At 34.9% G+C, this 16,287-nt stretch overlaps 1 protein-coding gene across 1 annotated transcript in view; it reads right to left on the bottom strand.

The window, feature by feature from the left end:
• The window catches only part of LOC141509174 (uncharacterized), a 1,085,709-nt gene that overhangs the window by 74,191 nt on the left and 995,231 nt on the right, over positions 1–16,287 (bottom strand). The window lies entirely within an intron of this gene.

Raw genomic sequence — 16,287 nt, 5'->3', positions numbered from 1 at the left:
GCTGATATAGCACTGCATAAGTAATGTAATTTGAGAAAAGTGTCATTTTTTATTATCAACAAAACTGAAATGTCTACAGGGCCTTTGTGTTCACCAAATTGTTTAATGCCTGTGATACCGGCTAGTCTACCAGTGTCATGACAAGAAATTGAATCATATCCATTTAAATTGTCACAGGAAGACTCTGAAGTTCACGTGGCAGGAGAAGATAACAGAAACCAAGGTCATCCTTCAAACTAATCTAACTAGCATTCCATCATTACTACAGAGAGAGCAACTATGATAGGCTGTACAATTTTTTTTAGAATGCCATATGTACACTTGCCAAAGAAAACTAATTTCTGGAGAACCAGTCAGGGGAAGGACTCATGAGGGATGTAGAAGAAACTTTATGTAAATACCCTAAAGGATTCTTAGAAGAATTTTAGAATTGACTGTATCGTGGCACAGGACCACCCAGCATGGTAGGCCTTCATCAGTGAGTGTTCTGCAGTGTTGGCAGAAGGCAGAATTGAAAAGGCTAAAAGGAAACATGGCATCCATATGTTTAGAGAATTCACCCCAGGTGTTTACACAAAACAATAGTGTAATACATTATGAGCTTGTATTAGTCTGATCAACCATATTCAGGAACACTGTAATCTGTCTCAAATATAATGATGTCATTTGGGTCTTTGATAACAAAGGACAAGAACCTCCCAACTATAGCATTATAAACTTTGTGAACAAAACAAAGGAATGAAGTTAGATCACTTCATGATCTATATTTGTCCAACCCTTTTAGGTACACTCTCACCCTCTGTCACTATTGTACTAGATACTAAATTATCTAATAAAATAATATCACATCATGATTTAATTAGAAGTATTCTCTCCCTCTGTCTCAACAGATAAGACCACGGTTATAATCAATATTGCATCAGTTTTGATATAATTTGTTCCCTTTTGCTGCTTTCAAACTTTGTCTACCATGGTCAACTAGCAAACATTTTCCTCGGAGGTACAAAATACCTAAGTTTATGTTTTAGAAAAAGATCAATGCAAGACTGTATGGGATAAGTCTACAGTACTATAGTTCTCTGGAGGAAGAAATTTAAGTAAAAAATCTAGATAATGTTTCTGAAATCTGTGGGAAAAATTAATAAAAAAGGAAAGATGATTTTTCTCATCATTTAAATGAATCTAAAAATTTTATTTTACATTTCAAGATGAAATAGGATTGAATTTATGCTTTAAATCTGACGTCACAGTGGATTCCCAAGAGAGTTTGGAATCAGATTAGGTAGAGTTAAATGAAGTGTTATTAATAATCAAGAAATATTAAATAGAGCAATATTTGGTGCTTATGTCAAAATGATGACAATGTAATGCAAATATTGAAGCTAAGGTAGTTAATTTACTTTTAATACTATTCTATAAGCCAGTCAAAGGAATATTTTACAGACAAAAAATATTTAAGGTAAGAATGTGGAAGGACACCTTGACCTCACTGCTCTGCAATGCGTAACTACGTGAGTTGAATACATTGCACATATTTTCAAACTTCTTTAATGTAATGACAAGGTTTATGCCTTTTCTCCTTTTCTTTTGTAAATATATGATTTTATGATCTGAAAAGTTCCCTGAAACAAAAAAATCTAGCAAATTAGCAGGATATAAAATGAACGCACATAAAGCATCAGCATAACTATATATGAACAACAAAGCCCAAGAGCAAGAGATAGCAAGAAAAATTCCATTTGAACTAACTATAGATGGGGGGGTGGAGACGGGGAGATGGGGGGAAATGGGGGGGAGAGGTTCACTGTGGTATCCTATTTATTTTTAAAAGAAAAATATTTCAAGTGCCAGCATATTTTGGCCCCTATATGGAGAAAGCTCTGTGGATGATTTACTGTGGTGTTCTCCATGTCTTCTAACCATTTAGTTAATAAAGGGTACCTATAATTTAAAAGACTTCTTGTACCACCTTACCCAATGGACTAGATTGGACTGTATTATCATAGGTTTGCTATGCCTTCTACTGTGATATCATACACTATGAATGCTTTCAGTTATATTTTAGGATTTGAACTGTAACTTCTTGGCTGTATCATTTGATTTCTTTCCTTAAGAAATACATCTCATTTTCATGGTAACTTACAGCATTGCTCCTCCACTGGTCTCCAGAACTCCTATCCATCGCCTCTCTTACCCACATCCTTTCACCCAGGCAAGGTGGGGATGTATTCAAAAAGAAAGAAAAAAGAAATAAAGCATATATAATTGATCAGTTTGAGATCATCAGTAACAAAAGTGTACATTGCTAATAAATGTTTTAATGACAGTTTGGACTGTAATAATTACCTTCTGTGTCTGCACCAAGAACAAAATGAGAGAGAGAATATTTTTTGAACAAAAGTGGAAAAGAATGGGGGAAAAAGTAAAATTCAGATGACAGAAATAATTTGGCTTTAATCCCTCCAGAATTTTATTTTTATTTCTATATTTCAAACTAGATTTTACTCACTTTGTGATTTATCAATGATTAAGAAAAATATGAATAGTGAAATTCCTTATCATTACTGTGTTAGCACATTTTCCTGTAATTCAGTAAGTATTTCTTTTTTGAATTTATATGATGAAACATGTGGATGATGTGACTGATTTATTTATAGACTCATTGTCTTAGACTTTAAGTAAGATGTCCATTATTTATTTATTATTTTTTTAAGTTTTTCCTTTGTTTGAAAGTAAGACTGCAGATTTTGCTGTTCTGGGTTCGTTTAATGCATAAGAACTCATTAATCCTCTCAAATCTTTTCTATGTATGTGTATATTAAGTTTGTGATTCAGGTAAAAAACAGACTGGGGGTGTTGTTGTTCTATTCACACTCTCGATTTCCCACCACTTTACTGACTGCTAATAATAATCCAGTCAAAAATGACTACATCTAGGGTCATGTCTTCTCTCGTGGCTAATTTATTTTCACAACCATACTTTGCTATTTTGCACTGTAAATACTACATTTTCTCTTGACTGTTAGAGTTCAATCTATATGAATAAAAATTCCCTTTTATTGACTTTTACTCACAATATCCAAATGACTACTATTGTTATTCCTTTCCCTGGTTTTAGAGATTTCCTTATCACTTCTTCCTTCTTATGTCCTCTTAAAAAGTTGTTTATTTCTCATCTTTTTTCCCCAGATAAAGAAGCATAGGCATTCTTCTTTAATTACTTTTTTCCATTTTAATGATCTCATTTTATGAACATGACATGTCAAAAGAATTGAAATATGAATACAAGAAAAGTTAATTTACATTTGAATACAGATTCAACTATCATAGGTGTGCCATAATTAGAGTAAGAACTAGAGAAGATATGTCTATCCCACTTTTCTGCAGAAGGGGGAGGCAGAAGTTTTTTATGTTGCTCATAATTTCATTCTTTTTTTTAAAGAAAGGTTTTATTTGTTCATAATGCCAACTTTTGGTTTTATTTATTAATTCAATAGTTTTTTTGCTTTCAATTTTATTAATTTCTCCTTTAATTTTTAAAATTTCTAATTTGGTATTTGATTGGGGATTTTTGATTTGTTCTTTCTCTAATTTTTTTCATTGCATGTTTAGTTCATTGATTTCCTCTTTCTCCAATTTATTCATATAAGCATTTAGAGCAATAATACATCCCCTGAGAGTTGCTTTGAATGAATTCCATAGGTTTTGGTATGTTGTTTCATTATTATCATTATCTAGGATAAAATGCTTAATTCTTTCTGTAATTTGTTTTTTGGCCCACTCATTTTTTAATATGAGGTTATTCAATTTCCAATTTGCTCTGGGTCTATATCTCCTTGGCCCAGTATTGCATATGACTTTTATTGCATTGTGATCTGAGAAAGATGTATTCACTATTTCTGCCTTTCTGCAGTTGATCATTAGGTTTTTATGTCCTAGTACATGGTCAATTTTTGTATAAGTTCCATGTACTGCAGAGAAAAAGGTATATTCCTTTCTATCCCCATTCAGTTTCCTCTATAAGTCTACCATATCTAATTTTTCTAACAATCTATTTACCTCCCTAATTTCTTTCTTGTTTTTATGATTTGATTTATCTAGATCTGATAGCGGGAGGTTGAGGTCTCCTACTAGTAGAGTTTTGCTGTCTATGTCTTCCTGTAATTCTTTCAGCTTCTCCTCTAAGAATTTGGGTGCTGTCCCACTGTGTGCATATATATTCAATATTGAAATGACTTTATCGTCTATGGTACCTTTTAGGAGGATAATGTTTCCTTCCTTATCTCTTTTAACGCTATCTATTTTTGCTGCTGCTTTGTCTGAGATAAGGATTGCTACCCCTGCTTTTTTTACTTCAGCTGAAGCAAAATATATTTTTCTCCAACCTTTTACTTTTACTCTATATGTATCTCTCTGCTTCAAATGAGTTTCTTGTAAGCAGCATATTGTAGGATTCTATTTTTTAATCTACTCTTCTATTTGCTTACGTTTTATGGGAGAGTTCATCCTATTCACATTCAAGGTTATGATTACTAATTCTTTATTGCCCTCTGTGCTATCTTCCCTCTGTTTGTATTTTCCCCCTTACCCCCCTTTTATCCATATTCCCCAGTATTTTGTTTTTGAATACCACCCCCTTCAGTATGTTTGTCCTCCTATATCACACCCTCCCCTTTCTTTCCCCTTTCCCTTTACCCTTTTTCCCTTTTCCCTTCCCTTCCTTTTGTTATTTCCCCTTATTTTCCCCACTCCCCTTCCTTCCCTTTCTCCATCCCCCCTCCCCTTTTCCCCTTTTAATACTTGAAAGGTTAGACATTTTATAAGTTAACTGAGTATGTGTAGGTTGACTTTAAGCCAAGTCTGATGAGAAGAAGATTCAGATGTTTCTCCTCTGCTCCCTTCTTCCCCTCTATTACCATAGCTTTTTTTTACCTCTTAGTGTAATGAGATTTGTCCCATTCAATCACCTCCCTCCTCCCATGTCTTTCCTGTCCCCCTTTTTAGGGAGGTAGTGTCTTTTTTTAGATCATTCTATCTTGGTCATAGAAAATTCTGAGTGTCTGTCCCTTCTAGTTCAGTATATTCTATTGGATAGAGTCAAAATTCCTGAGAGTTATTAGAGTCTTTCTCCCAAGTGGGGTTAAAGCCAGTTACATCCCATTAGATAGCAGTCTCATGGATAGGTCATGGATGTCCATCATTTCTGGCTAGGTGTATTCTCTCTGTTAGAGATACATTTCTCAGGATTTATGAGAGTCTCTTCCCCCCACCCCCCATGGTGGAATATAGCCAGTTTCAACTTACTGGTTTGCATTTTTTTCCTTTTACTGCCCCTTTTTTTCCTTTACCTTTTCATGTGTCTCTTGAACCTCCTGCTTGATATCCAAATTTTGTTTTTAGCTCTAGTCTTTTCATCAGAAATATGTGGAACTCTTCCATTTCGTTAAATGTCCATCTTTTTCCCTGGAAGAGAAGGCTCAGCTTTGCAGGAAAGTAGATTCTTGGCTGCATTCCAAGCTCCCGTGCTCTTCGAAATATCTCATTCCAGGCCCTTCGATCCCTTAAAGTTGATGCAGCCAGGTCCTGTGTGATCCTTACTGTGCCTCCTTGATATTTAAATTGCTTCTTTCTGGCTGCTTGCAGGATTTTCTCTTTTATCAGATAGTTCTGCAGTTTGGCCACAACTCCTTGGTGTTTTCATTTTAGGATCTTTTTCTGGTGGGGATCAATGTACTCTTTCAATAACTACTTTGCCCTCTGATTCCATGATATCAGGGCAGTTTTCCATCACTAGATCCTGTAATATTAAGTCCAGGCTTTTTTTCTCTTCAATGTTTTCAGGAAGTCCTATAATTTTCTGGTTGCCCCTCCTCGATCTATTCTCAAGGTCAGTAGTTTTGTTGATGAGGTATTTTACATTAGCTTCTATTTTTTCTATTTTTTGATTTTGTTTAATTGACTCTTGCTGTCTCATGGAGTCATTAATTTCTGTAGACTCTGTTCTTTTTTGGGGGGAGGAGTTTTCTTCATTAACCTTTTGCAACTCCTTTTCCAATTGGTCAATTCTACTTTTGAAAGAGCTTTCTATTTGACCAATTGAGGTTTTGAGAGAATTATTTTCATTTTGCATTTGGTCATTCGAGGATCTGAGAGATTTATTCTTCTTTTGTGTTTGTCCAATTGTACTTTCTAAGGTTTTTTTCCTTTTTGCAAGGTATTAATTCTCTCCCAAATTTTTAAGCTCCTTCCTTATTTCTTCAAGGAAGTCTTTCTGTGCTGGAGACCAGATTGTATACTCCTCAGAGGTTCCAGGTCTCTCTGAGTTGGGGTCTTTCCCTTCCAGGAATTTTTCTATGGATCCACCTTTCCCCTGAACCTTCTTCATTATGCTAAGACCTTGAGTTGTGGCTGGGTGGGGCTGGTTCACCTGGGCTTGGGATTGCCAAAGGCTTTACTGAGTGCAGTTTCTCTGGCTGGCCAGTAGGAGGTGCTGGTTGCCTTCTCTGGATTGTCTGTGACCTTGGTTGGGAGGCCTTCTCCCTTTGCCCAAAGGGAGGAGTTGGAACTATTGAATTCTTTTGCTTTCAATCAATGGTGGGATTTACCCTGGCCTGAGGTCATTCCTCAGCTGGGTTGGTTCTTCTGCTCACACACCTGGGCCTGAGGCAGAATTAGTTTGCATTTGTTTGGGAGGAGGCCTCTGTGCAATGGAGGCATGTACTCAGAGTTTCTCAGACCTGAGGAACCTAGGGATGGTGTTGGCAGCTCTCCTGCACCATACCTCTCCCCACAGCCCCTTCCCCAAGCTCCAGGGGGACAGCACCAACACCAGCACCTCTGCTTCCCCGTGGACCCAAGCCCCCTTCATCCAGCCCCATCACTGATCCAGCAGGTCCAGCTCTTGGGCCCTCAGACTCCAGGTTCCAATTCAGCTGTCAATCTGGCTGATCCTGGGCTGATCTTCCCTCAGAGCCCAGACTCACCTGCTGGTACTCAGCCAAGGCTGCTGCGGGAGACAAATCCTGAGGTAGATTTTCCTCTCCTGTATTTTCTTTCTGGGTTTCCTGGTTTAGAATTCTTTTAAGAGGTTTGTTTCATGTGATAGATGGGGAAGAGATCAGGAGACTTTAGAACTGTGCCTGTCTTCTCTCCACCATCTTGGCTGTAAGTCACCAAGATTTTATTTTTTTTTGAGTTTTACAATTCCCGGTTCTTCCTTCTCTCCCCCCACCCTCCACAGAAGGCATTCTTGTTTCCATGGTATACATTGATCTAAGTTGAATGTGAAGACAGAGAAATCATATCCTTAAGGAAAAAAAAAATAAAGTATAAGAAATAGCAAGATCAGACAATACTATATCAGTTTTTTTTTTAAATTAAAGGTAATAGTCATTGGTCTTTCTTCAAACTCCACAGTTCTTTCTTTGGATACAAATGGTAATCTCCATTGCAGATAGCCCAAAATTGTCCCTGGCTGTTGCAATGAAGAAATGAGCCAGTCCATCAAGATTGATCGTCACCCCATATCTTGTTGGTTCTGCTCATCTCGCCCCATTGCTCATATTTTCACACATTTTTAATGTACTGACTAGTTTCTTTTTCTTCCTTTTCTTTTTCCTTTAAATATATAGGTTTTATGGAAAGATACTCTGACAAGAATTAGTACAGGTATAAGGAAAGAATATTTAAATAAGCAAAAGCTATGAAATATTCATTTTTACTTTATTTTAAATTCCTATTCTAATTTACTTTAAAAATATATTTTAAAATAACTATGAATGATGTTCCTAGTCTTTTATTATCAAACAATTATTTTAGCCTGTCATTTCATGGAAGTTATTCATTTTCTAACATTGAACTTTTCACTTCCATTCACTGAGTCGTATCTTTCTTATGTGTAAAAGAAGGGATTGAACTAGATCACCACCGAGCTGCCTTCTATCAGCTGATCTAAGATTTATAAGGCTAGGACCTAATCATGCCACCTGGCACTGGCTTTTTGCTAGTTTATCCATGTTAATATACCGGATCATATTCATCATTGGGCATAATTGTCTGTATGCCGTCCAACTTGGGCATGATACAGTAACATATTCATAGCCTAAGCTAGCCACATCCCTTCTCTAAATGTGGGTGAGAATCTCAGAAGTGTTGGAGGTTGCTGTTTGGCTATGTTGTTTACACTGCATGTTTTCCATTTGCTAAAACCACCAGATCATTAGATGAAAAACTGAGTGTAGCACTTACAATACTAGGCAATATGTCCACATGTATGTGTCTCTCTGTCGTAATCTGTATAAACTCAACTGTATTCATGTATCATATACATCTGATATAAATATAAATGCCATATATGCACATCTGATTTAATATATATGATATATATCTTATATATCATGTAAATATTACTATATATAATTGGTTGAATTTTCTATTATTTCTATAATACACCACTCCAAACTTTAACTCACAAGTTCATGCTATTCATTTAAGATGCTGCTCATACCCTATCTTCTACCACATTGTCTTTATTGACCCCACCCCTGCTACTGCCTTCCCTCTCTCACAAATATGTGCATACCCATATGCATATATTTATTCTATATAGACATATATATATTCATTATATCTAGATATGTGAATGTGTGGATTTCATACCCATAAGCCAGCACTTGTACACTTGTTATCTCACCTCAGAATGGAAGATCCTAGAGAACTTTCCTGACTTTGAAGTCCTAGGAGTTATGCTCAATAATTAATAGAAAAATGATTGCACATCAGCAATGTCCAGTGACCATGTGACCTGCCATTATGCGTATGTACACAGGTCCTTTTTTCATCCATTGGCAATGAAACATACTTATTCTAACTGTTTACTGAAAGGAAAGACTGTGTTGACTCCTTACTTCTCAAAGACCCACTCACGATTCTGAGCCTTGGGACACCCAGGTCAAAGTGAACATTCGGTTAATCAGACTCTCTTCTATCTGTTTCATCAATTTCAATTCATTCACACCTATGTCCCACATTACTCTCATCTACTATTCCTTTGGATGCTCTAAAGACTTGATTCTTTCGTCAACAAATGGCCATTCAAGACACAACTCTGCCTTTGACCCAAAATGAATATGTATAATTATTTTGTATTGATAAGTATTTTAAAAGATAGTTTAGTCATCTCCCGCTCCTTCACTTTCTTCCTTGATAGGAGTCCTATTTCTTTTTTTTTCCCTTTGAATTCACAACACCTACCACAGGGCAGATCATATGGCAGAAAGATAATAAAAAATGACTTAATATGAACTATGTCTTATTGAAACAAGAAGCATGGGTCTCCATGTTAGGAAAGCATTACATGATGATGGATAATGCAAGCCAGGACTGTCAGTTCTTCCTCTATCACACTTCTGAGATTTCCTGCATCTCTGGCTGTTCCTGGACAGAATGGTGCTTCCATTGTGGTGTCCTACCAGAGATGCCATAACTGAGGTCATCAATTCCTGGAGTTATAGTGCCCCCAGACTACACTAAATTATGTCATTAATTGTAGACAGCTTTATCATTTCAGCTGATTTGGACTCTGCCATACATGAGTTGAACTCTTTCCCTGGACTTTTATTAGCCATGTGAACTTTGGTACATAATTACCTCAGTTTTTTACAGCAAAAACAATGGGGATAATATTGAACCTCCTTTCCATATTGTTGTAAGAATTGAATGCGAAAAAATCTCTAAGGGATTTTACACAACAGAAAATGCTGTATAAATGCTAATCATTGTTGTTGCTGTTGATGTTTTGATGATGATTATAATGATGCTACTCATCTCACAATAGCAGAAAGTGAGACTACTCCAGAAGTTATATGAAACATGGAATGGATATTCAACAACTCAGTGATTGCCTGGCTCTGGTGGTTACAGATGAGTTACTACTGGTGTACAACTGTTCCTGTTCGGAAGGAGACCAAATCAAAGACAAGGGCCCCAGATCCCATTTTTAGAGAGTATTCTACAAACAGGGAAAACCCTTAGGCATAACTACCTGCTTCCCATTAACTCCCTTTCCTCCCAAAGCTCTGATAACCCCTGTCTTCCAAGCTCACATTTTGGGATGATTATGAAACCTTTTTTCTCAATCCTGTAAGTAGGATAAAACATTTACCATGATTTCTCTTTATCAGTTGGGGAAACTGAGAAATGAACAGAGGTAAGGTGACTTGAGCAGATCTTTAATGTCAGGACCAGGACTGACTCATTGGCTTATTCCCCCAAACTCAGATGAATTGCTCCAGATGAATTTTAACACTTTATTTCAAGATCTATAAAGGAATTTTTGGTAGTTTGGCTGATATGGTACTGCATAAGTAATGTAATTTGAGAAAAGTGTCATTCTTTATTATCAGCTTGACCTAACCTTGAGCAATTGATGATTTTCCAGTTCTTTACAATAGTGTTTGTCTGTATGAAATGTCTTTTGTAATTGCATTCCTATAGTTTGTGGATTTATCTTGGAAGTTAGATTCCCATCTGTTTTAACTTGCCTACAGTAACTCTGAATGTAATTTCTATCCATCGTTCTTCAATTTTGAGGTTCACATATAGAAAAGTTAATAATTTATGTGGGTTGATTTTATATCCTATTACTTTGCTGAAGTTGTTAGGTGTTTCAAATGGGTTTTTAGTTGATTTTCTAGGATTCTTTAAGTATACCATCATTTCATCCTTAATGTGAAGTTTTGCTTCCTCATTAAAACTATTATTCTTTCGATTTTTTTCTTCTCTTATAGCTAAAACTATACTTTTTAAAACTATATTGAAAAGTAGTGGTGATATTGGATAATACTGGAAAATAATCTTACACTTACATATATGCTTCTTGATGGTTTTTATTGATGCTGTTTATTATTTTCAGGAAAATTCCATTTATTCCTATTCTTTTTAGTGGTTTAATAATAAGAATGAATATTGAATTTTGTCAAATATTTTTTTCAGAAACTACTTAGATAATCAAATAATTTCTATTGGTTATATTATTGATATGTTCAATTATGTTGATTGTTTTTCTAAAATTGGCATCCCTAAATACTTGGTACAAAGCCTACCTGGTCATGGAGTATTATACTGGTGAACTTCTTGTAATCACTTTGAAAAAATATTATTTAAGATTTTTGTATCTTCATTCATCAGTGAGATTGGTCTATAATTTTGTCTCTTTTGACTTGTCTTTTTTTAGATATCAGCACCATACTTTATAATAAAAGAAATTTGACTTAACCCCTATTTTAAAAAATAGTTTATGTGAATTTGGAATTGATTATTCCTTACATATTCAGTAGAATTTACATGTAACTCCATCTGGTCTTGGATACTTTTTCTTAGGTACTCTATTGATGTTCTTTCCAATTTATTTTTCTGAAATGTGTTTACTTTAGACTTTAGTTTCCTACTATTAAAGCTGTAATTTATATATCTGTGAATACTCATCTATTTAATTAAATTTGTTGAAGTTTATGGGGCAGCTAGGTGGTGCAGTGGATAGATCACTGGCCCTGAAGTCTGGAATACCTGAGTTGAAATCCAGCTGCAGACACTTAATAATTACCTCACTGTGTGGCCTTCAGCAAGCCACTTAATCCCATTTGCCTTTCAAAAACTAAAAGAAAAAATTGTTAAAATTGTTGACATACCATTGGGCTAAATACCTCTAAATTATGTTTTTAATTTGTTCCTCAATTGTGATGTTTTCTGCTTTTCAAAATAATTGGAATAACAAAATTTTTATCTATTTTATTTACTTTCTCATGGACCTTAATCTGTTTTATTTATTATATTAGATCAATAATATCCTTTCTTTCAGTTTTATTAATTTCTCTTTTGAATTTCAGAATTTCTAATTTAACATATAAAGGGCATATTTAATTTGTTCTTTTTCTAGCTTTTTGGTTGCATACCCAATTTATTATTCTCCTCTTTCTCTATTTTATTCATTTAAAAATTTAAATTTTCCCTAACAACTGCCACCTTTAAATTTTGTTGTGTCTAATTGTTCTCATTTTCTTGGATGAAATGTTGATTATTCCTATGATTTGTTTTTTTGAGTCACTCATTCTTTAAACTTTGGTTATTTATGTGCAATTTATTTTTTTAACTTACCTTCCCATGAGCTTTTAGTATATAACATTTTTATTACATCTTGATTTGAATAGTTTGCATTTAATATGAAAACTTTCTTAATTTGATGATAAAGTTTTTAATGTTCCAATACAAGATCAATTTTTCTATCCATAACATGTACTGCAGAGAAAATGGTATATCCTTTCCATCCCCATTTTTTTTCTCCAGAAGTCTACTGTATCTAAGTTTTCTAAGATTTTATTCACCTTCTTAACTGCCTGCTGTTTTATTCTGTGATTTGATCTATCTAACTCTGAGGGAAGGAAATTGAGGTTCCCCACATTTAAAGTTTTGATGCTTATATCTCCCTGTAATTCATTTAGCTTCTCCTATAAGAATCTGGATGTCATAACACTTGGTGCATACATGTTTAATAATGATATAACTTCATTGCCTATCGTATCTTTTAGAATGTTGTAGTTTTCTTCCTTATCCCTTTTAATGAGATGTATTTTTAATTTTGCTTCATCTGAGGTCAGGATTTAGATCCCTGACTTTTTTACTTCCACTGAAGTATAATATATATTCTCCAGCCATTTACTTTTATTCTGCGTGTATCTGTCTGCCAAAAATGAGTTTCTTGTAAGGAACACATTGCAGGATTATGCTTTTTAATTCAATTAGCTATCTGCCTCCATTTTAAAGTGACAGTTCATCCCATTCACATCTAAATTTAAGGTTACTGCTTCTGTACTGCCCCCCCATGCTATCTTTCCTAATTATATTCTTCTTCTTTTTTCCTTTCCTCTTATTCCTCTTCAACAATGTTTTGCTTCCTGTCACCTTTAAAATTTCTTAGTAAATTTAACTTTTTTTTAAAGAGTTTCAGAAGTCATTTATTTTCAAGAACAAGTCTTGTCTCCATTCACAATACTTTATCAGATAGTAACTGGACTAAAATTCCCACCCCATGCCTTCAGGGAGCCCTCAGCCTTCTAAGAATTGGCCTATTCCTCACTATTAAAACAAGGATCTTATTTCCCCTCAATCACTGAAATGCCACATGGAAAAGGAAATATGTACTGTAAGTTGATAGATCTAGAATTTACTTGGTAAATTTAACTTTAATGTTATTCTTGCATTTTCTTTTATTAGTATTTTCTCCCCATTTCTTTTCCTTCCTCCCCCACTTCTCCTTAGGTTAGGATACATTTTTAAATCTATTGGGAATGTATGCTATTCCTTCTTTGAGGAAGTCTGTTGAGAATTATATTTACTTAGTGTTCACATTCTCCCTTCTTTCTCTCTACTAGCATTATAGATCTTTCTGCTTTTCCATGCCTATTTATTTATCATCTAATACCTAGATTTCTCCTAGTATAAAGACTTCATTGTCCACGGTGCCTTTTAGAAAGATGTAGTTTTCTTTCTTTTCCCTTTTAATGAGATCTGTCTTTAATTTTGCTTTGTCTGAGATCAGAATTGCTATCCCTGACTTTTTTAACGTAAAATGAATTTATTTTGGTCTAGTCTTTTACCTTTACCCATTTCATTCCTGTTCTTTTTTAACCCTGTCTTGTACCTACAACCCCTCTCAAAATATGTTCCTTTTATATATGTTGATAAAAGTACCTTACTCAAGGATTGAATGATTGATTCATCCACTGACTGAATAGCAGGATGAGCCCACTGGTACTTTCTAAGTACATTCTCCATTTCTGATCCATTAAAAATGCCTTTCTAAAGAGTCAGAATTCTCAATAAATTGTAGAGAATTTTATATTGCATTTTTTCTTTTAAGAACTCTTTGTGGATACAGAAACTTCATGAGCCATAGTATCATGCAAAAACCAAGTGATTTCATGAGCCATTTGTGTCCCCCAAAAGCACACTCCCCCCAATTTTAGCCAGAGTATCAAGCAAAGCAAAATCACTTCTTAAAATTTTCGTGTCTAGTCACTCTACATATATTCTCTGTCCATCCCTATATCATTCTGACCTAATACTACAACCTTTCCCTATGAAAGTAACATGTTCACTATCTTTTCTGTCCCTATAGTACTCCAACTCTAGCAAATGCCAAAAAAAATTTCCAAGAACAGATCTGTATACAATATTTGTAGATCTGAACAAGGCCATTGATACCATCAGTCATGAGGTTTTATGGAGATTTATGGCAAAATTTAGTTACCTGGAAAAGTTCCTCAATATTGTATGCCAATTTTTGTGATGGCATGTATGCCCGGGTCCTAGATGGTGGATGATGCTCATAAGATTATTTGGTCACCAATCAAGTAAAACAAAGATGTGTCCTTACTTCCTTACTTTTTAGCCTAATATTTTCATCCATATTATGAAATGCCTTCACTGAGGATGAACATGACCTCAAGGTCAGCTGCCACAATAATGGTAAATCCTTCAACTTGAAAGGCTAAAGCCAAGACCAAAGTGGAGGGAGTGTCGCTGCATGATCTTCTCTATACAGATCGCTGTGCACTCAGTGTGGCCTCTGACTCTAAAATGAAACAAAGTCTGAATCTATAGTCTGCTAATTGTGCTAATTTTGGCCTAAAAATTAACTCCAGTTGCTCCATTAGACAGAGAACCACACTATCCAAATGTGGAAATATCAATTATAGCAAATGAAGAAGTTTTGATTACTGAGTACAAGCCCCCTTACCTTGTCCGTGTCCTTTCCAAGGACACATGGAAATTGAAGGTGACACTCACATTGCCAGAGCTAGCTCAGTACGTGTGAATCTCTGAACGAAAATATGGGAGAGAAGAGGTATTAGACTGAGTACCAATCTGAAATGTCTACAGGGCCTTTGTGTTGACCTCATTGTTTAATGCCTGTGATACTGGCTAGTCTACCAGTGTCATGACAAGAAATTGAATCATTTCCATTTAAATTTTCTCAGGAAGACTCTGAAGATCACATGTCAGGAGAAAATAACAGAAATCAAGCTCCTCCCTCGAACTAACCTAACTAGCATTCCATCATTACTACAGAAAGAGCAACTATGATAGGCTGTACAAATTTTTTAGAATGCCAGATATACACTTGCCAAAAATCTAATTTATAGAGAACTCAAACAGGGGCAGAACTCATGAGGGGTGTAGAAGAAACTTTACTGAAATACCCTGAAGGATTCATTGAAGAATTTTAGAATTGACTGTATGATGGCACAGGACCACCCAGCATGGTAGGCCTTCATCAGTGAGTGTTCTGCAGTGTTGGCACAAGGTAGAATTGAAGAAGCAAAAAAGAAACATGGCATCTGTACATTTAGAGTACTCACCCTAGATGTTTACACAGATCAGTAGTGGAACTCATTATGAGCTCGTATTAATCTGATCAGCCATATTCAGGAACACTGCAATCTGTCTCAAACATAGTGATGTCATTTGGGTCTTTGATAACAAAGGACAAGAATCTCCCAACTATAGCATTATAAACTTTGTGAATAAAACAAAGGAATGAAGTTAGATCACTTCATGATCTATATTTGTCCAACCCTTTTAGGTACACTCTCACCCTCTGTCACTATTGTACTAGATACTAAATTATCTAATAAAATAATATCACATCATGATTTAATTAATGTAAGTATTCTTTCCCTCTGTCTCAACAGAAAACACCACTGTTATAATCAGTATTGCATAAGATTTGATATATACTTTGTTCCCTTTTGCTACTTTCAGACTTTGTCTGCCATGGTCACCTTGTAAACATTTTTCTCTGAGGTACAAAATACCTACGTTCAGTTTTTAGAAAAAGATCAATGCAAGATTATATGGGATAAGTCTATAGTTCTATATTTCTCAGGAGGAATAATATTAAGTATAAAACCTAGATAATGTTCATGAAATCTATGGGGAACAATTATTAAAAAAGGAAAGATGATTTTTCTGATCATTTAAATGAATCTAAAAATTTTATTTTACATTTCAAGATGAAATAGGATTGAATTTATGCTCTAAATATGAGGTCACAGTGGATTCCCAAGAGTTTGGAATCAGATTAGGAGAGTTAAATGAGGTGTTACCAGTAATCAAGAAACATTAAATAGAGCAATATTCAGTGCTTACGGCAGAATGATGACAATATAATGAAAATATTGAAACTAAGATAGTTAATCTATTTTAATACTATCTTATCAGCCAGTCAAA

Source organism: Macrotis lagotis, chromosome 1 (genome assembly GCF_037893015.1).
Source record: "Macrotis lagotis isolate mMagLag1 chromosome 1, bilby.v1.9.chrom.fasta, whole genome shotgun sequence".
In the NCBI taxonomy this organism is placed as follows: Eukaryota; Metazoa; Chordata; class Mammalia; order Peramelemorphia; family Peramelidae; genus Macrotis; species Macrotis lagotis.
This window is presented reverse-complemented; position numbering and strand designations above follow the sequence as displayed.